The sequence below is a fragment of the Pteronotus mesoamericanus genome, unplaced genomic scaffold (assembly GCF_021234165.1).
Source record: "Pteronotus mesoamericanus isolate MK-2021 breed Mesoamerican mustached bat unplaced genomic scaffold, CSHL_Meso_final contig_100, whole genome shotgun sequence".
NCBI classification, from domain to species: Eukaryota; Metazoa; Chordata; class Mammalia; order Chiroptera; family Mormoopidae; genus Pteronotus; species Pteronotus mesoamericanus.
This window is the reverse complement of record NW_026554999.1, coordinates 1,431,027-1,454,045: the sequence shown is the minus strand read 5'-3', so window position 1 is coordinate 1,454,045 and position 23,019 is coordinate 1,431,027. Positions and strand designations below refer to the sequence as shown.

General features: G+C 37.3%; 1 pseudogene; it reads right to left on the bottom strand.

Moving 5' to 3' along the window:
- LOC129072387 (28S ribosomal protein S7, mitochondrial-like) overlaps nucleotides 1–22,661 on the bottom strand; it is a 61,399-nt pseudogene extending 38,738 nt beyond the window's left edge.
- Nucleotides 22,662–23,019: the final 358 nt, after the last annotated feature.

The following is a 23,019-nucleotide window of genomic DNA, read 5'->3' as shown; positions in this document are numbered from 1 at the left end:
ATGGGTAAGATACATCTTTAAAACAAATAAAAGAAAAGTTAATTTAAAGCTCTAATTCTAAGAAGTGCTCACTACCAATTTGCTGTCCTAACTCTGTGCCTGGTCAACCTAAATTCATGGGCACTGGATCACATCAGAGGCAGAGACTCCAGGAATTTAAGGTACAAAGCAATGCTGTCTAAGAAGATGCTACATTTTTTCTTTAGGCAATGTCCTTCTTTTATATGAATTAAACCAAGACAACACAATCCTTACTTTTAAAATAATATTTTAAAATGCTAAAATTCTCACGGAAGTATCAAAACATTGAGTGGGTAGAACAGACTCTTATTTCCCTTGAGTGGCTAGAACAGTCTCTCATGTGAGTATCTAAACACCTTATTTAGATCATTCAAATGCCATACACATCAAAACACTCCAACTTAACACTTCCTTTGAAGTCATGACAATCAGTTTTTTATTAGTGTCATTATTTAGCATTTCTATAGCACTTCATTTTTGACAGGTGCTTTATAATTATTTCTACTCTGTTAACTGCTATTCATTCATTAGCATGCAGTTACTTTCTCAATAAAATATATAGAGATTCCTTGACAAAACTGAGCTTACACAAAACTAAGAGATTCAAATTTATATCAAAATCTCAGACAGACATGTATCTGCAGGAAGAACAAGGCAGATAGATGAGAGATGGTAAGCTGAGATGAAATGAGATAAGATAGAGTGAGATATAAGAAACTAATTCCAAAGACCAGTAACATTCTTGTCTTGGTTCAACTGCAGCTTGCAGGAATTATCAGTCATAACCCTATGTTGCCAATAAGAGCATAAATAAAAAGGAAGCCCATGGTCACATAGGAATTAAAACTGATGGAAAAATAAGTGAATTTGTCAGAGAGTGCTTATTGGCCATTGCCCATTTCTTCTTCCTTTTTTTAAGAAATAGAAACTCCTGCCACTCATCTAGACAGTACATTTCCCGGCCACCCTCAAAGCTCGAAGTAGCAACATAATAAATTCAGGCCAAAGGGATTCAAGAAGTGATAGTGTGCGGCTTTTGAATCACCTCCTTAATCACCACGGCTGCTTGCCAAGAACCTCCTGACTTAAAAAAGGCACTAATTGCTCAGCTACTTTCAGTGCTTAACATGGAGGCCACATGTTTAGTGTAGCACAGCTGTCTCATCGGCCCAGATCCTTAAATGACCTCATGGGACAGAGTTACTGCTTTTCTGAGTCTATTTGTTACAGAAATTTAGCCAGCATCATAACTAATAAAGTAGCCAAAAAAGAGAGAAAAAAGTATACATATAGACTAAAAGATTGACTTGATGAGCTAATTATAAGAAGAGTACAGGAAACAACCCAAAATCTATGGAACACAGCAAAAGCAGTCCTCAGAGGAAAATTTATAGCAATACAGGCCTACCTCAGGGAACAAGAAAAATCTCAAATAAGCAATCTAACCTTATACCTAAAGGAACTGAGGGTAAAAAAAAACAAGAAAAAGAAGTCACAAGTGAGTAGAAGAAAGGAAATAATAAAGATCAGAATGTAAATAAACAAAATAAAGTCTAAGAAAAAACACAAAAGATCAATGAAACCAAGAGCTGGTTCTTTAACAAAATAAACAAGATTAATAAACTTTTAACCAGACTCATCAAGAAAAAAGGAGAGATGACCCAAATAAAATCAGAAATGAAAAAGAAGTGACAACTGTTAACACAGAAATACAAAAGAGTGTAAGAAAGTTCTACAGACAATTATATGCCAACAAATTGGACAATCTGGAAGAAAAAGATAAATTCATAGAAACATACAATCTTCCAAGATTGAACCAAGAAGAAATAGAGTATTTGAATAGACCCATTACTACCAACAAAATCAAACAGTAATCAGAAAATTCCCAATGTAAGTCTTGAACCAGTAGGCTTCACAGATGAATTTTACCAAACATTCAAAGAATAATTAACGCCTATTGTTGTCAAACTATTCCAAAAATCCAAGAGGATGAAAGCCTCCTAGCTCACTTAATGAGGCCAGCATTATCCCGATTCCCACATCAGACAAAGACATCACAAAAAAAAAAAAAAAAAGGAAGAAAGAAAGAAAGAAAACTACAGGTCAATATCCCTAATGAACATCAATGCAAAAATCCTCAACAAAATATTAGCAAACTCAATTCAGCAGTATATTACAAAGATAATAATACTCCATAATCAAGTGAAATATATCCCTGGGATGCAAGGTTGATTCAATACCTGCAATTAAATTAGCATGATACACCATACACACAGAACGAAGGAAGAACAGCATAGGAAATTTTAAAGGAAGGTAGCTGGAAACACAATAGAAATTACTCTTGATTGAAGTAAGAATAAACTACTAACTCTCAACCCCAAGTAGAAAGTTCTATAAAACTATATTTTTAAACTATGATGAATTTCAAATAAATTAACAATTCTATATTGAAATTGAGGAAGTCATATAGCATTAAACTGATCCATCAGTATCAAAGATTTCTTGTTGTGTTAATCATGGGCCTGAGTACACAGGATTATAAGGCATAAGTAAGGAATACGCCTTACTTATTTTTGTAGCCTCTGATTTCTTCCTACCTCACCCCTAGTATATAGGAAGTACCAATATCTTGGGACAATCTAAGGATTAAAAACAAATGCCAGAATTTATTGTTGTTATCTTTACCCTAAAATACTCAAAGTCTGCCATTTTCTCGTTCTGAGAAATGCAAGCATATTTTCAGTCCTTAAAGATAGTGTAGACCCTGTGAAAACTTAGACCTACAGACATTAATTTTTTAGATGTAAAATTAACAAAGACTTATTCAGTATCTAGGGTATGCTTGGCTTTGTGTTAATTACATCCACACAATATTACTGATTTAAAACAAACATCATCATATCCATTTAAAAGATAAGGAAACTAAAACATAGACCGAGTGACCTTCCCAAAATTTTAACAGCTGCTTAAGAGCAGAACTGGGGCTAAAATCCACACTTCCTAACTGACTGTCTAGTCCTCTTTCTGAGAGCTCTACTCTGTTACCTTATAACTTTCTGACATATTTTTACATTTCAAACCTCAGACCCAAAAAAGTGCGGTGGGGAGCACCTACAAACATAGTAATGACTGTAAGTATTGATGGATAAAAAAATGAAAAATTTCTTACCAGACAGATCAGGAAGGAACATGGGTTAACATATCAGAACAACTGTTCTCTGAAAAAAAACTGGAAAATTTTCTAAAATAAAAGTGAGAAAGTGGACACCACTATAAATATAAACATTTTCATTCACTTTTAAAAGATATCAAATCTATTGCAATAATAGCGGGGGTGCAAGATGGCAGAGGAGTGAATAGACATCACAGTGACCCCCTCCCAGGATCAATTTGGAATTACAACTAAATTGTGGAGAAATCACCCAACAAACAACTGAATAGCATGAGAGAAGACATAACCTCGGACAGAGAGAAGAATCAGTTTTAGCACAACCTGACTGGTAAGGAATGCAGTGGTGATGAGGAGGCTGGTTGGGTACCTATGGGTGGCAGCACCACAGGGATATTTAAACAGCTAGTTGAATCCCCCTGAGAAGAGCGGGTTCTAAATCATAAGCAGGAATCCACAGCCAACAGCACCAGAGTCCAAAATGTATACAGGTAACAGCCAGCTGCAAAAAGCACTAGGGTTGCTCTCTGCCAGAAATGGGTGGCTGGAGATGCAAAGAGCCATTTAAAGGGACAACGCATAAATTTTTATTTGCAGCCAGTTACCCTGGGCTCCAAAAAGGCAGGGGTAGAGTGGGTTCGAGATGCCTGAGGAGACCGGAGACAGAAGCTTTGAGGAGAGAACTGTGAGAGTAGCTGGTGGGACCCTGGTGCTGAGTCATCCCCCATACAGCAGCACCCATCTTACTCAGGCAGACCTCCCACCTGAGCGACAGCAATGTGAGAGGAAACAATAGCCCTGCCCCCAGGAGGGACTCTGCCCTGGCCCTGTGATTCTTAAGCCTGACTGCTGAGAGCAGCGTGGCAGCCACAGATAGTAGGTTCCTGGCTAAAGGGGATACGGAGTGGACTAGAGACACTAGAGGAGAGACTGGAGACTGAGGCTTTGGGGAGAGAACAGAGAGAGTAGCCAGTGGGATCCTGGTGCTGACTCATCCCCCATAGAGCAGCGGCAATCATCTGGCTCAGACAGACCACTCCTCTGAGTGGCAGCAATGTGAGAGGACCCAATAACTCCGCCCCCAGGAGGGACTCTGCCCCTCCCTGTGGTGTCTAAGACAGCCTGCTGAGTGCAGAGTGACTAGGTTAACAACTGAAGGAGACAGCACAGATAGTAGATTCCTAGAAGTCTCGAACAGACTGCCTAAGGCCAGAGGGGTCAACATCTAAAATCATCAGAGGCAGATCCAGAAACAAAAAAAACAGCAGTAAATATGAGAGGCTACCAAGATGAAATCCACTGTGGTCTTCTCTGTGATTTGCGATATTTTCTTTACTACATAGCTTTTAAATGTTCATTTTGGGTCCATCAAGTTTGTGCATATTAAGTCATTAGATTTTATACTAATAGTTTATTTCTCGCCTTTCTTATAATAGTCTTAATCCCCATGCAGCCTTATTAATACTGGTTCACTTGCTGTTGATAGTGGCGTTGCAGAGGGAAGTTATTTTTACAAATGTGGGTTTGTTTCCCAGGCTTCGTGGTTTTGTTCTGGCAGCACCTGCACAAAAACGCACAGGACATGGTAAGCAAAGTGACTCTCAGTCAACCAGCTAGAGGGTAAGACCCACCAAAGAATGGCTAAATAATCAAAACCCAATTACTCCCAGGGAGTCATCGTAAATGGCATAAAAGGCATCCCAAGAACAACAAGTTCAGGAGATCAAGGAGACTGCACCACTGAATCTCACAGTTCTCCTACCACAGAAGTTTACACCACAAAGTCAGAAAGTCAAGACAGATCAATTAAGAAGCAAAATAAAAAAATAAGAGTCTCACAAGTAATGGGAAGACAAAGAAACACACCCTCCCCCCAGTCAAACGGAAAGGAGGAATCTCCAGAAAGAGAACTAAGTGAAATAGAGGCAAGTAACGATCAGATATTGAGTTCTAAACAACGGTTCTAAGGAAGCTCAATGAGCTCAGAGAGAATTGCAAAAAACTACAGGGAAACCATGAGGAACTTACTGCAAACTATACCAGCATGAAAAAAGACATAGAATCTATCAACAAGAGGCAAGAGGAAGAAAGAATACAATTTCTTAATTGAAAAACACAGGAGAAGGAATCAAAATCACTCCAGATGAAGCAGAAGATTGAGTCAGCAAGCCAGAGGAAGAGGTGGAAAAAAGCTCCCAGAAAGAGCAAGAAAATGAAAAAAGACTCAAAAAGAATGAAGAGATGTTTGGTGAAATGCAGGACAACCTGAAACATAACAATATTAATATAATAGGGATACCAGATGGAGAAGGAGAGGAGGAAGGAATAGAGAACCTGTTTGAAAAAGTAATGATGGAAAACTTCCTTAATTTGAGGAGAGAAAAGTCACACAAGTCCAGGAAGCACAGAGGGTCCCATTCAGGAGGAACCCAGTGAGGCCCACCCCAAGACACATCATCATTAAAATGACAAATATCAAAGACAAACAGAGAATCCTAAAGGTAGCAAGGGAGAAAGGGGTAGTAACATACAAGGGAGCCTCAATACGACTAGTAGCTGACTTCTCAACAGAAACACTGCAAGTCACAAGGAAATGACAAGAAATATTCCAAGTCATGAAAAGCAAAAGCCTGTAAGTAAGACTGCTCTACCCAGCAAGGCTATATATTAAAATGGAAAGCAAAATAAGGACCTTCTCAGACAAAAGAAGGCTAAAAGAATACACTTGCACCAACCCAGCATTGCAAGATATGCTAAAGGGACTGCTTTAAGAAGATGAAGAAAAACAGTGAGAAAGAGAGGAACACAGGTACAAAGGGAAAAAATGAATAAGTACCTATCAATAATAACTTTAAATGTAAATGGATTAAATGCCCCAATCAAAAGACATAGGGTAGCTGAATGGATAAGAACATGACCCACACATATGCTGTGTAAAAGAGACCCACCTCAGAACAAAGGACCTACACAGAATGAAAGTAAAGGGATGGAAAAAAATACTCCAAGCAAATGGACAGGAAAAAGAAAGCAGAGGTAGCAATACTTATATTAGACAAAATAGATTTCAAAACAAAGGCCATAAAAAGAGACTCAGAAGGACACTTCATAATACTCAAAGGAAAAATCCATCAAGAACACATAAACATTGTAAACCTATATGCACCCAACAGAGGAGCACCCAAATATAGAAGGAAAATCTTGGAGGACTTCAAGAAAGATATAGATAGCAACACACTGATAGTAGGGGATTTTTAACGCCCCACTGTCAACAATGGATAGATCTTCCAAACAAAACATCAACAAGGTTATTGTGGAACTGAATAACACATTAGATCAAATAGACTTAACTGACATACATAGAACCTTTCATCCCAAAGAAGCAAAATAGACATTCTTTTCAAATACACATGAAACAGTTTCAAAGATAGACCACATGACAGGACACAAAACAAGCCTCAGCAAATTCAAGAAAATTAAAATCATTACAAGCATTTTCTCAGACTGCAAGGGCTTGAAACTAGAAACCAACCTCAAGAAAAAAACTCAAAAACATTCAGATTCATGGAGACTGAATAGCATGCTATTAAACAATGAATTGGTCAATAATTAGATCAAAGAAAAAATCAAAGAGTTTCTAGAAACAAATGAAAATGAACATGCAACAGTCCAAAACCTATGGAACACAGCAAAGGCAGCCCTTAGAGGGAAGTTCATAGCAATACAGGCTTACCTAAAAAAGATAGAAACATTTCAAATAAACAACCTAACCCTACATCTTCAAGAATTGGAGAAACTGTAACAAACAAAACCCAGAGCAAGTAGAAGGAAGGAAGTAAGATTAGAACAGAATTGAATGACATAGAGACTAAAAGAACAATTCAAAGGATCAACCAATCCAGGAGCTGGTTCTTTGATAAGATAGAAAAAATTCGACAAGCCTTTAAGCAGACTCATCAAAACAAAATGGGAGAGGACCCAAATAAATAATATCAGAAATGAAAGAGGAGAAATTACAACTGATACCACAGAAATACAAAGGATTGTCAGAAACTACTATGAACAATTATATGCCAAGAAATTTGAAAACCTAGGTGAAATGGACAAATTTCTAGAAAACTTTAACCTTCCAACACTGAATGAAGAAGAAGCAGAAAGCCTGAACAGACCAATAACAGTTGGTGAAATTGAAGCAGTGATCAAAAAACTCCCAGCACACAAAAGCCCTGGACTGGACAGTTTCACAGGAGAATTTTACAAAACATTTAAGGAAGAGCTAACCCCTGTCCTTCTCAGATTATTCCAAAAAATCCAAGAAGAGGGAAGACTCCCAAACTCTTTTTATGAAGCCAGCATCATCCTAATCACAAAACCAGATATAGACACGACAAAAAAAAGAAAACTGCAGGCCAATATTGCTGATGAACATAGTTGTTAAAATCCTCAACAAAATATTGGCAAACCACATCCAGCAATACATAAAAAGACTATCTACCATGATCAAGTGGTATACATCCCAGAGATGAAGGATGGTTAAATATTTGCAAATCAATAAATATAATGCATCACATAAACAAAAGGAAAGACAAAAACAACATGATCATAACAATAGATGTGGAAAAAGCATTTGATAAGGTACAGCATCCATTTATGATTAAAAAAACTCTCAGCAAAGTGGGAGTAAAGGGGTATACTTCAACATAATAAAGGCCATATATGAAAAACCTACAGTCAACATTAAACTCAATAGGCAAAACCTAAAAGCTTTCCCACTAAGATTGGGAACAAAACAAGGTTGTCCACTTTTACCACTTCTATTGAACATAGTATTGGAAGTCCAAGCCACAGCAATCAGAGAAGAAAAAGAAATAAAGGCATCCAAATTGGAAAGAAGGAAGTAAAACTGTCATTGTTTGCAGATGACATGATAGTGTACATAGAAAACCCTACAGATTTCACCAAAAAACTCCTAAACCTGATAAGTAATTTTGGTAAAACAATGGGATACAAAGTCAATATTCAAAAATCAAAGGCATTTTTGTACACTAACAATGAAATACCAGAATCAGAAATCAGGGGGGGAAAATCTCATTTTCTATAGCAACAAGAAAAATAAAGTACCAAGGAATAAACTTAACCAAGGAGATAAAAGACCTGTACTCAGAAAACTATACAACACTGAAGAAATAAATTAAGGAAGACACAAATAAATGGAAGCATATGCCGTGTTCATGGATTGGAAGGATTAACATCATCAAAATGTCCATACTACCCAAAGCAATTTATAGATTCAATGTAATCCCTATTAAAATACAAATGACGTATTTCACAGATATAGAACAAACATTCCAAAAATTTATAAGGAACCATAAATGACCCTGAATAGCTGCAGCAATTTTAAGAAAGAAGAACAAAGTAGGAGGGATCACAATACCTGACATCAAACTATATTACAAGGCCACTTTAATCAAAACAGTCTGGTACTGACATAAGAACAGACACATAGATCAATGGGAGAGAATAGAGAGCCTGAAATAAACCTATGTCTCTATGGTCAATTAATATTTGACAAAGGGAGCAAAAGAATAAAATGGAGTAAAAATAGCCTCTTCAACAAATGGTGTTGGGAGATCTGGACAGCTACATGCAAAAAATTGAAATTCGACCACCAACTTACACCATACACAAAAATAAGCTGAAGATGGATAAAAGACTTAAATATAAGTTGTGACACCATAAAAGTCCTAGAGGAGAACATAGGCAGGATACTCTCAGATATCCCATGAAGCAATATTTTCACTGATATGTCCTCTAGAGCAAGGGACATAAAAGAAAGAATAAACAAATAGGACTTCATCAAAATAAGAAGCTTCTTCATGGCTAAAAAAAACATCAGCAAAATGAAATAGGAACCAACCATATGGGAAAATATAATTGCCAATGATACCTCAGACAAGGGTTTGATCTCCAAAATATATGAACAACTCACACAACTCCACCCCAGGAAGACAATGAAATTAAAAAATGGGCAAAGGACCTGAACAGGCACTTCTCCAAGGAGGACATACACAGGGCCCAGGGATATATGGAAGGATTCTCAGCATCACTAGCCATCAGAGAAATGCAAATTAAAACCACAATGAGATACCACTTCACATGAGACAGAATGGTCATCATAAATCAACAAACAACAAGTGCTGGCGAGGTTGTAGAGAAAAAGGAACGCTAGTACACTCTTGGTGGGAATGCAGACTGTTGTGGCCACTGTGGAAAACAGCTTGGAATTTCCTCAAAAAGCTAAAAATGGAATTGCATTTTGACACAATTTCACTGCTGGGATTATAACCTAAGAATCCCAAAGCACCAATTCAAAAGAACCTGTGCACCCCAATGTTCATAGTAGCACAATTTACAATAGCCAAGTGCTGGAAGCAACCTAAGTGCTCATCAATATCTGAGTGCATCATAAATCTATGGTACATTTAAGCAAAGGAATACTACGTAGCAGAAAGAAAGAGCTACTACCTTTCATGACAGCATGGATGGAACTGGAGAGCATTATGCTAAGTGAAATAAACCAGGGGGTGAAAGACAAATACCATGTGGTTTCACCTATAAGTGTAACCAAATCAACAAAATAAACAAGCAAGAAAAATATAACCAGCAACATTGAAAGAAAAAACAAACTGACAGTAACGAGAGGGGAGGGAGGCAGGGAGTAATGGGGAAAAGAAGTGGAAGGGCCAGGTCAAGGAGCTTGTAAAAAGACCCATGGACAAAGCCAAAGTGGGGATGGATTGAGGGTGGGAGGTGAGGGTGGGTGGGGCAGGGGAAGGTGGTGGCAGGAAAATGGAGACAAATGTATTTGAACAATAAAAAAATAAAATGAAATGAAAAAATAAACATAAAGGAAATCACCTAGTTCAACACAATTCTTCACTATGGGTCTAACTAATTAGAATCTATTTGGATCCAAAAGTACTGATATGAATGGATATATTAAGGTCAGGAATTTTCCAGTTATATGACTCTAAGTGCTTGAATTAACTGTATACATCTTCCTGTAAAACTTCATACCTACTGGAAGAGGTAGATATTCCATAGGCTCAGTTTCAGACCCTATGATGAGAAAAAATCTAGGAGTAAGAAAAAGCAGAACCTTTGAACCTCTAGCCTGATGTTGTTTTATTTGGTTGGTTATTATTTATTATCTGAATTGGCTCTAATTAAAACCAAAGAGAGAAAATTAAGAAAAATTGAGACTGAAACAGTTGATGAAATGAGTTACTTATGCATTTCTTGGCTCTGATAATGGGAACATAACAGTACCCAAGAATCTCCAGTGCCAAGAAAATATCAACTTGGTCTCACATCTCTCAAATTAAACTTCCCATTTTCCAGACACAGAAATTTGGTGTGAGATCATAAACAAGCCTTTATAAGAGGAAATTAGAGTTGAAAATTGAGATGTTAGGGTTCAAGATTCCAAGAAATGTCATGATGTGATTTATGGTAATGACTTTCAACCTTTCCCAATGAAAAGATGACTCTAATCCAGAGACCCATCCCCTTTGGCCACTGAAATACTATGGACAATTTTGCCCCTCACAAAAGAAAGGGCTTTCTGAGTTTTAAATAAACACATAAGAGTTTCAAGTTGTAAATTAAGAAATTCTAGATTAGATGCCTCCCTCCAAATGACTACTGAATAAGGGTGGAGCTAGGAGATAAATGCAGGGCATCAGTGGAATTGCATGGAAAGACTTATGTGTGAGGCACTTTTATGGACCCAGTGAGCACAGATAGTCCCCTCCCATTCGGGGTGTCTAGAGCGCACCCTTGATTCTCAGTGCTTCTGATGAAGTTTCTGCTTCAATGGGACAACGGCTTTCTATCAGAGAGTGTCACAACATCCAATCAAAGAGTGTCATAACACAGAACCCTTCTAATTGGTGTGGAGAGCTCTGCAAGAGCATATTAGTTGTAAGCCATAGCATCACCTCTCTTTAGGGAAAGGGAACAAAATTTAAATACACAGAGAGGCAGAGATATAATTAATTGCCTTCTTGGCAACCCAGCACTCTACTGCCAATGGGATCACTGTGACAAGTTATGAAATTCAAGTCAAAATATTTAACTCTGCCACTTACTCAAGTGGTAGACCCAATTTTAGGCACCCCCACAGTTAGGGTGCGGATAAAGTCTTCTCTTCATTTTCTGCAATAGCACATTTAACTATTAGTATCTATGGGTATACTGTTTCTTCTATGAAATACATATCTGTAAATATGAAATATATGTCTCTAAGGTATATACATATGTTTCTACCAATGTAAGGAAAAAATGACGAATACAGGGAAGTGTGAAAATCTGGATAGGACCAGAGAAACATACAAATAACAATATAATAATAACTTAAAAGAAGTCTTTCAGAATAACCTGATAGAAAGTAGACCTAATAAATAGGGTGTAATAGGGTGAATTAGACAATATTCCTAAAAGAATTGCCAAATATACCAACTTGATTCATAGCTCCTGGAAATTTAGATCTCTGGGTCACCATAATGAAGCCTAGCAATGTAAGTTATACTTCTAAGACAGGAAATTCCACGACCCAAGATTCAAGGGTAAGGGTGAAGCACATCTACACCATAAACATATCCATCACCTCCAAAAGTGTCCTCCTATTTATTATTATTATTTTGTGATAAAAATATAAGATCTGACTGATTAACAATTTTAAAGTTCACAATACAGTGAACTTTATTATTAACTATAGGCACTTTGCTTTATGGAAGATCTCTAGGACTTTAACATCTTGCATAAGTCAAACTTTGTGCCCTTTAATTCCTCCCTATTTTCCTCTCACTTCAGGCCCTGGAAATCACCATTCTAGTCTATGTTTCTATGAGTTTAACTGTTTTATAAGATTCCTTATATCAGTGGTAACATGTACTATATGTCCTTCTGCGTCTGGTTTATTTCGCTTACTGTTATGTCCTCCAGTTTCACCCATCTTGTCACAAGTGGCTGGATTTTCTCCCTTGTTAATGCTAAATAATATTCCATTGTATTTATATACCATATTTTCTTTATTCATCCATCCATCAATGGATTTTAACTTGCTTCCATGTTTTGGCTATTGTGAATACACTGGTCTCTCCTGTTTCAATGAGAGATAATTTCCAAGACCTCAAGTGGATGCCTGAAATCACAGACAGTACTGAATCCTAATCAACTTCTTTAACTCTGCCAAAATTGTGGCAGCAGCTTCTTCTTCAGCAGATACATCCTTTTCCCCGTAATTCTTATATTTTGACTCCAAAGTTATTCCTGAATCTGTATAACCATCCTTTATTGCAGTAATTGGCTTGGATCACTGATTTCAGGGGGTCACTTGCTGAAGTCTTTGTATAGGCTCAGTACTTTCTGGCACAATGTGTTGCCATCAATCTGAACACATCTTCTATTCATGTCTTCTACCCACGAACTCCTTGCCTGTTTCATCTTAACTAACTTATCATGCACTGAGGCCATAACTTTTACAGGTTGATGTGAGAGAACAAAGCTAGCATGAATTTCTTTTTCCTTCTTCACAATTTCACAGATAGAAGATTTGTTCTTACCATAGGTCTTAGCTCCCTCAGCATACAATTCCTTTTCTTTTCTTATTCAGTTGAGAACTTTCACCTTTTCACTTTCAACTTCTCTTTGGCACAAATGGCCAGCATCACTATTCTTGAGCTTTGAGGTCACTATTAAGTAAAATAAGGGTTACTTGAGTACAGCATTGCCAAACTGATACTGCTACAGTCAATCTAATAACCAATGTGGTGGCTACTAAGTAACTAACAGGCTAGCATATAAGGCATGGATATGCTAAACAAAGAATGATTTACGTTCTGGGTGAGATAATGCTGAGATTTTATTACACTACTCAGAACAGCATGCAATTTAAAACTTACGAATTGTTTATATCTAGAATTCCCACTTAATATTTTCAGACCACACGTGACCAAAGACAACTGAAACATGGAAAGTGAAACCACAGATGACGGGGATGACCAGAAATCTCTCCAAGACCCTGATTTCAGTCCCCTTGCATATATGCCCAGAAGTGAGACTGCTGGGTCACATGGCAGCTCTAATTCTGTGAGTCCTGTCACTTCATTTCTAAGTTTTTTAAATTTTGATTTGTGGTGGGGTTTTTTCCTGTCTTGTATCTTCTTCATGTCTTTTAGCTCACCCTGAAAAAAGACTTGACAGTGTTCATCTGTTTTGTTGGCATGTCTTTCTAGCATGGTTTAATTGAAAGGATGACTTGTTTTCTTGTAGTTTTATGCAGGATTTTACCTCAATTTTGTGGCTTATTTTTCATATGAGATTAATTTTCTTAAACTTTTAAATGGAGGCGATTCAGGGCATCTTTTCTAACTTCACAGAGCTCCCTCTTCTGTTGCTTTCTTGTAGTGTTCAAAAATACAGCAGCTTGCTTTCAAGGTTTCCTAGGTCTGCCTCCATCTCTCACTTTTCACTTGATCTGCTCTTTCTCGATCTTTCTCGATCATACCCAGTGTGGGTCACTGCCCAGAAATGGAAAGATCAGTTTTGAGAATTCACAAGGGCTCTGCTTCTCCATCCTCTTCAGACTTCACCACTGTCTCCTTGCCCTCGCTCATTATTAGAGTGGGCAAAACCCCTCCCAGAGGGGCTACATTATTTTCATGGATTGCAATGCGGCCTTGGCCCGTCAGGCTTTTCAGTAAACACTTAAGCAATTTTGGAACTCTCTTCTCAGATCAAACACTGCATTGTGTCCCTCTGCTTCCCCTGCCCCACACCCCCCCAAAAGACGTAGGTCCCATGCAAATGTTATGACAGTTGGTGGTTTTTCCCATTTGCTTGTATTTTCATAGGACTACCTATGTCTCAGGCTGCAAATACCAGAAGCACCACTGAGATGGAGTTTTGAGGACAAAATGTTTGTTAGAAAATAACACAGATGAGAGAAATGTGAGGAAGCAGCAATGGGCAGAAGGAGACAGAACTGCAATGTGTATCTATCAATGCCTCCACCAACCTAGCAGGGAGGGCTGAGCAAATACTGCCTGTTGGAGTTGAACCAATTAGACCCAAATGGCCATGAGTTTATACCTCATTTATTCAGTCATTGGAGCTGTGTGGGCTGCCCTGGGGGAGGCATGATCCCAGGCAAGGCAGCTGGGCAGAGCTGAAGCAGCTGATAGCTCCCTGAAGCTGGGCAGCAAGTGTTTCCTTGAAGAACACATGTCCATGTCTACCATAACTTTTTACCTTGTTTTGTTCTACACATAATCTGCTGCAGTTTTATTCGGATTATATCGAGTCTACACATGAATTTAGGAGAATTTACACCTTTGCAATAGTGAGTTTTCCAATCCATGAAAATAATGTATTTCTGTCCTTCATAAATTCACTCATTAATTCTAACTATTTCTGCAGATTCATTTGGATTTTATAGATACACAATCATGTCACTTTTAAAAAACAAAATATTTGTTTCTTTTCAATCCTCATACCTTTTATTTCTCTTACTGTCTTTTTCTCTGTCTGCAATTTCCAGGACATGCTGAATAAGCTTTTACTATTTCACTGTTAAATATGGTTTATTGAAGATACATATATTCAGATTAAAGAAGTTTTTTTATTCCTAACTTTTTAAAATAATAAATATAAGTGCTGAATTTTAGCAAATGTGTGTTCTTTAGCTTCTGAGATAATCATACTATTTTTCTTTTTTATTTTATTAATGTGGTAAGTTATCTACACTTATATTTTTAATATTAAAGCAAATTTGCATTCCTAGAATAAAAGTGACTTAATTATGACATATCATCTTTTTTCATAAATTGCTAGATTCTATTTGTAAACATTTTTTTTTGAAGTTTTGTGCCTTTGCTCACCGAAAGATTGGGTTTTTCTTTCTTACAATGCCTTTATCACATTTGGACATTAAGGTTATGTTGACCCCATTAAGCATGTTGAGAAGAATTTTTTTTTATTCTCTGGAACAATTTATGAATGATATTCTTTCTTTTATGCAGATTGAAGGACATTGAGCAGTCTAGGCCTAGAGATTTCTATATAGCAAGACATTTCTTTTAGTAATTATAGCATTACTCAGATTTTCCACTTCTTGTTTTTATTTTTCAAGACTTTGTCCATTTTATCTAGATTTTCAAAATTATTCACATAAAGTTTTTTATCATAGCCTACTATTTTCTTATTAATTTTGTAGGATCCATAATAATGTCCCCCTTTTTCATTCTTTGTTTTAAAGAAAGATTTTATTTATTGATTTTAGAGAGAGAGGCAGGGAGGGAAAAGGAGAGGGAGAGAAAAATCAGTTGGTTGCCTCTCACACATCTTCAGCTGGGGACCTGGCCTGCAATCCAGGCAAGTGCTCTGACCAGGAATCGAACCAGCAACCTTTTGTTTCACAGGCCAGCGCTCAATCCACTGATCCACACCAGCCAGGACTCATTCTTGATATTAGTAATTTTGTGCCTTTACTCTTTATTTCCTGATCAATCATGCTAGAAGTTTATTAATTTGACTAATCTTTTTGAAAAACAAAATATGGCATTTTTATTCCATGTTTGTTATTACTTCTTTATGTTCTTCATTGTTTCCCTTTTCTACTTACTTTGGGCTCAGTTTTCTGTAGCATTTCTAATTCTTAAAATAGATAATTAGATTATTGTTTTTTCAGCAATAAAAGCATTTTAAGGCTATAAATTTTCCTCTTTGCATGGCTTTAGCTATCTGCCACAAGATGTGCTATGTTGTATTTTCATTATCATTCAGTTCAAAATATTCTCTACTTTCCATTGTACTTGCCTTCCTTAAGCCTTGGGTAATTAACTAGTTTATTTCTGAACATTTGGGCATTTCCTGTCATCTTATTTTGTTATTTAGCTTAATTGCATGGAGCCATGAGAATATAATGTATGCAATTTCTGTCTCAAAATTTGTTGAGAAATGTTTTATGGTGCTGGGTATGTTAAAATTTTGGTAATGTCCCATGTTACCTGAAAATAAGGAGTTCTTTGCAGTTGTTGGTTGCAGTATTCTTTATTTGTTGATGACATTAGTTTTATTAGTTTCTTTAATCATATAAGGAAAATCTTCTATATACTTATAGATTGCTTTTGCCTTTTAGTTCTATCAGTTACTGTTGAATGTGTTTTGGAGTCTCCTACTTTATTATGATGTGTATTTCTCCATTTCTCATTTTAGTTCTACTAAATTTTGCCTTGTATCTTTTGAAACTGGGTTGCACACAAATTTATAATTACCTTATTTTCTGGGTCCTTTGTCCCATTTATCATTTAGAAATATCCTTTTTTATTTCTAATATATTTCTTATCTTCAAGTTTACTTTGGTTAAATCGATATAGCTTTCTTTTGCTTAGGGTTCGTATGGTATACCTTTGCCTCATCTTTTTGCTTTCAACATTTTATTGTCTTTACGTTCAAGGTGTGTCTCTCCTAGCATGATATAATTGGGAATTTTTCTTTTTTAATATAGTTTGGTAACTTTCGTCTTTTGATTGGAGAATTTAGTCCATTTATAGTGAATATACTTACTTTTGAATTTAGGCTCACATATACCAACCTCTTGTTTTCCTGTTTTACTTACCATTTCTTCAATCTGTTTTCTTACCTTTTTGCTCCTTCCAGTCTTCAATGAATAAAGTATATTTTGTTTCATTTTCCCCTCTATTAACTTGTTTATGATATATTATTTTATTATTTTTAGTTATAACACTAGTTTACAGAATTCCTGATTTCTTAGATTATAAATTATTTTATTGTTCCATAGACAATTAGGTCCTTAGAATACTTTAACTTCATTTACCACACCGCCACTTTTTAATTGTTATTTTCATGACTTTTTTATTGATTATGCTATTATAGGTGTCCTGAGTTTTCCCCCTTTTCCCCCTCCACCTAGCACCTCCCACTCCCTCCAGCTATTGCCCACTCCTTTGTTCACGTCCATGGGTCATGCATATAAGTTCTTTGGCAACTCCATTTCCTATACTTGCTCTTAACATCCCCCACCTATTCTATAACTACTAATTTGTACTTCTTAATCCCTTCACCTCTTCCCCTACTGCCCCAAGTCCCCCTCCCATCTGGCCATCCCAATGTTCTCCATATCTATGATTCTGTTTCAGCCCTGCTTGTTTGCTTAGTTTGTTTTTTTAGATTCCATTGTTGATAGTTATGTATTTATTGCTATTTTAATGTTCACAGTTTTGATCTTATTTTTCTTAAATAAGTCCCTTTAATGTTTTATATAGTAATGGCTTGGTGATGATGAACTCTGTTAGCTTTACCTTGTCTGAAGAGCACTTTATCTTCCCTTCAATTTTAAATGACAGCTTTGCCGAATAGAGTAATCCAGGTTCATGACTGTGAATGCTTCTTGCCAACCCTGCTAGCCTGCAAAGTTTTTTTTGAGAAATCAGCTGACAGTCTTATGGGAACTCCTTTGTAGGTAATTATCTGCTTTTCTCTTGCTGTTTTGAAAATTCTGTCTTTATCTTTAAGCTTTGGCAATTTAATTATTATGTTTCTTTGAGTGGGCCTCTTTGAGTCCATCTTGTTGAGAACTCTCTGTGATTCCTAGATATGTATGTCTATTTCCTTTACCAAACTAGGGAAGTTTTATTATTTTTTTCAAGTAGGTTTCCAATTTCTTGCTCTTTCTCTTCTCCTTCTGACACCCCTATAATGCGAATGTTGGAATGCTTGAAGTTGTCCCAGAAGCTCCTCACACTATCCTTGATGTTTTGGATTCTTTTTTTTCTTGCTGTACTGATTGGATGTCTTTTTCTTATGTTCCAGATAATTGATTTGATTCTTGGCTTTATCCACTCCACTGCTGATTACCTGCAAACTGTTCTTTATTCCAATTTGTGTCTCCTTCATTTCTGATTAGATCATTTTTATGCTGTTGAAGTACCTACTGAGTTCCTTGGGCATCCTTATAACCAGTGTTTTGAACTCTGCATCTGATAGATTGCTTATCTCCATATTGTTTAGTTCTTTTTCAAGAGTTTTGTTTTGTTCTTTCATTTGGGCCATATTTCTTTATCTGCTCCTTTTGGCAGCCTTGCTGTGTTTGTTTCTATGTATTAGGTAGAGCTGCTTTGACTCTGTGTCTTGGTAGCATGGCCTGATATAGTAGGTGTCCTGTAGGATCCAATGACACAGCCTCCCTTATAACCCAAGCTGGGTACTCAAAGTGTGCCCCTCATGTAGGCCGAGTACTCCCTCCTCTTGTTGTTGAGTCTTGATTGCTGTGAGCAGGTCAATGGGAAAGATTTACTCAGGCCAGACAGCTGATAGAACTGCCTGTGACCACTGGCCACCAACCATCTCCTTCCATGGCTTGTAGAGGTGGTTGGCTGGTGGTGCTCTTATGTGATCTGTAACTGTCCATTGGGTGCACAGGCTCTGGGGTTTCCCAGAGGGTGCAGGCCAAGGTCAGCTACCACCTGTGTTCTGTCTGGGACCCCTTGGCATAAGCTATAAAGTGATCTGCAGATGGCTGCTGATAGTACTCGGACTACGGCTACTCAGCAAGAGGTACTGCAGCTTGGTTCAGCTGTTGATCATTTGAGCAGATGTAGGAAGGTCTGAGACCTGTCCCTAGCCCAGCCATCCATATAGAAAAGGCATTGTTACCAGCTTGGGTGGGTCCTTAAGTTGAATGGGGCAGAGCCTTAGGTAATCATCAGGGTGGGGCTAACCACATAAACCAGGTTGGGGAGACTCAGATATGCTGCTGCCACTCTGTGGCTTTGTTTTGGGGAGGGCTCAGAAAAGGAACAATGGCCGAGGTCTGCAGTTTTCTCTGGGAGGAAGCTATCCCCCAGTTCTCTCCCTGTTGCCAGACACTTCAGTTCCTCCCCATATGCCACTGGTGCTCTTTAAGGTGCTGCTTCAGTACTGGAACCCAGAGAGAGTGAGTCTGAGTAAGTCCATGTGTGGGGCTCTCCAAGAGGGGACACCTGAAGATCCCACAGTTTCCTTTGCCAACCCAACTCTCACTAGTTTTTGCAGCCAGAAGTTACAGGGACTTATCCTCTTGGCACTGGAACCCTGGGCTGGGTGATCTGATGTGGGGCTGGGATCCCTCACTCTCAAGATATTCCTCCTTTTTATATTCACCACATGTGGGTTTGGGACCAGCCTGTTCTCTGTCTCTGTGTCTCTAACCCTCCATCTCTCCTACCTGTCTGAATGAATGTGATTTCTTTAACTCCTTAATTGTCATACTTTCATACAGTTCAATTTTCTGATGGTTCTGAATGATAGTTGTTCAGCAGTTTAGCTGCTGTAGTTTTGCTGCGGTTGTGCCAGGAGGCAGGCTGTGTTTACCTACACCTCCATCTTGACCAGAAGTCTCTATTATCACGACTTTTAATTGAACATATATTTTAACTACACAAGCTATTATTATCATTTTGTACAGCATATATTCCTTTAAATGTGTCCACATATTTACCTTTTCCATGGTTCTTCTTTATGCCTCTATTTCTGTGTTTCAGTCAAGTTCATGTTACTTTTGCCTAAATACATCCCTTTACTATTTTTTTAGTGCAACTCTGTTTGTAGAAAATTCTCTCCATTTTTATCTGAAAATATGTTCACTTTACCTTCTTTCTAAAGGATATTTCTATGGATGTAGAATATTATATTGGCAATTATTTTCTTTCAGTTCTGAAAATTCCAAAAGCTCTCTAAAAACATTAGATAATTTAAGCACAAGGTAGCATATTGAAGTGGGTTAATAAAGTGTTGTCTGATTCTAGGAACCTTGATGTCTATACCATTAGTCAGGTATCCTTTTGAATCATAATGATAAATTTTATTATACCTTAATCATATACTAATTTCTTATGCATACTTAATATTTATTCTGCATTATATATTATATTTTACTGATTACACTCTCTATTCTTGGTACAGAAACAATCAGCTTAATTGTTTATTTTTTATTTCTAATACATTAAATATCTCATCATATAGGTTCCTTTCACTTCACTACTTTTCTTTTTCAAAATTTTACTTATATTCCCATCCATTTATTCTTCCAGATAGGCTTAAGAATTGTGTAAAGTTCCTACATAAATGTCAGTAGGATTTTGATTTGAAAGCAAGATATTTACAAATTAATTTATACTATATTTACAATACTGCCTATACTCCAGCAACATGATGGCTTCTCAGTTATGGAAGTCACATGTCTCTGAGAAGATATGTGTGTATGTTCTGTACATTGTATATCTTACTGTTCATAAGTATAGAAGCTTTGATTGATATTATAAATGAAATATTTTTCCACAATATTTGCTAATTGGTCATTCTACAGGAAAGTCACCATGCGGAGCTCTCTAATTAAGTATAGTCATTTTCCTTAATCCTTCTGGCTTTCAGGTAGACAATCAAATAATCGGAAAATAAGGATAGTTTTGTCTTTTACTTCCTAATATTCATGTCTGTTTTTACACTAAATTAGCTATAGCTTAAAGGAAAATATATTAAATGAGTTATGAAATATAGCATATCCATATAACATATTCTTTGTGTATAAAAAGTCATAACATACTGATTTATACTGTAATATGTATGAACCTTGAAAACATGCTAAGTGAAATAAGGTAGTCACTAAAAACCAAATGTCATATGATATAATTTATATTAAAGTCCAAAGTAGGTAAAACTATAGAGACAGAAACAGAATAATAGTTGTTTAGGGCTGAGGGTGGGGAGAGATGCAGAGCTAAGAGGGTGATAGCTAAAGGATACAAGAGTTCTTGCTGAGGTGATGCAAACTGTCTAAAATGAAGTATAGTATTGGTTGCAGATATCTGTGAATATATAAAAACCATTGAATTGTACACTGTAAATGAATGAATTATATAGTATATGATTTAGATCTCAATAAAGGTTTTTTTAAAGAGTTTTGCCTTGGCCAGGTGACTTGGTTGGGTGGAGCATCGTCCTGTGCTCCAAAGGCTTGCAGGTTCAATCCCCGGTTGGGGCGTGTGTGAGAGGCAGCCAGTCTATGTTTCCCTCTCACATAGTTGTTTCTCTCTCTCTCACCCTGCCTCTCACTGAAATCAATGACTGTAACCTTGGGTGAGGATTTTATTTTTTTTAAAGAGGTGTGATAACTTGTATCTTTGTCTTGTTCCTGACTTTAAAAGAAGAAAATCCAAGTAAGTATTTCAATTTTGTATGATTGTGTTTACAGATTTGATATGGCCAGTCATTTTGCCCTAAGGCCTTATTCGCAATATTTTGTGCTTTGATTTATATAGTGAGGGGGGTGAAATAACAAAAGCTGCATTTCCCAGACAGCCTTGCCCGCTGGCTTCTGGTAGGTTCTGCCAGTGGAGTCCCTGATGGAAGACTAGAAGACTGAAAGATGGAAGAAGCAACCCTCTTCCTACTTTTGACTTCTGAAGATATATCTGGTGGTAGCAGCCGCAAAGAGGACAGTGTCAGCTTGTAACAATAGCAACAATAATATCAAAAGCAGCATTAGCGATGGCCAATGCAGCAACAACAGTGGGTGGGGAGTGTAGACTTCTGGGCCCTTCCCAGCAGCTGACTCCAAAAAGTAGGAGCCTCTTTGGCACAGCGTTCTTGACTGCTGGGAAACACTGTCCTTAAAACCCAAGTTCTGGTTGTTCACTGATGTTGCTGTTTTTAATAACTTTACCTTCCTCCAGTTCTTTCATTATGTTTATAATCAATTCCCATATTAAACTTCTGTTTTACATATGCTGAGTGGTTTCTATTTTCTTGAGTAAACTCTAACTGATAAACATAGTAAGGAAGTTTATTCCTATTCAAATTTTAGCAGTACTTCCTATCCAAATGGATGTTGAATGATATCAAATGCTTTTATCGAATTTGTTAATTCCTCTATTGACATACTGATTAATTATATTAAGGGATTTCCTAATAATGAATCATTTTTATGTCTTAGCTTAGATTCTCCCAAACGCAGAGCCTGACACAGGGGCCTTGATAAATACAGGTAGTCTACTTGAGAGGTGATTCCAAGAAACTGGAGTGAGTGTGCAGGGAGAGGGAGACAGAAAATGAGGAAAAGAAAGAAAGGATGCATTGCTGAGCTGATGACTACTGAGAACAACTGGGCTACAATTTCTTTGGGGAAACCTCAGAGTAGTTATGTGTGAGGCACCTGGGAATGCCTCCTCATTGAGTTTTTATCCCCGTGGTTTAGGGTTGTCTCTGGGGACAGAAACTCGTCCACACCTCTGGGCGCACCTGAACTGTAGACTGCAGCGCCCAGGCTGGGGAAGCCCTGAGGTAGAAGACCTGAGAGACAGCGGCGGTGCGCGTCAGCGGCGGGCAGTAGGACGTGGGTGGGGCACTGCGGCATCCTTCAAGCCTGTGTCACAGAATAAACCCATCTTAGTCCAGCTTCTTTGTTTCGTAAAATCTGATAGTTTTGTATTTAAGTTATTTTTATATGTGGTTTTCTTTGTGCATCAGAGTTATTACAAAATTAACTAGAAAGCTTTGAAATATATAAAATAGTGTCTCTTTCATGAAAATTTGCAAGAATTTCTTGTAAAATTATTTGGATCCAGTGCTTTTCCAGAGGTAATTCTCTGATGACCTTTCACATTTCATTTACATGTCATTTACAAAGGCCTTCCTTTGCTTCTTTTAAATCCGGTATGGAAACAGGATCCGATCAGTCCTAGGAACCAGCACAATCGGCCAAATGACCAGAG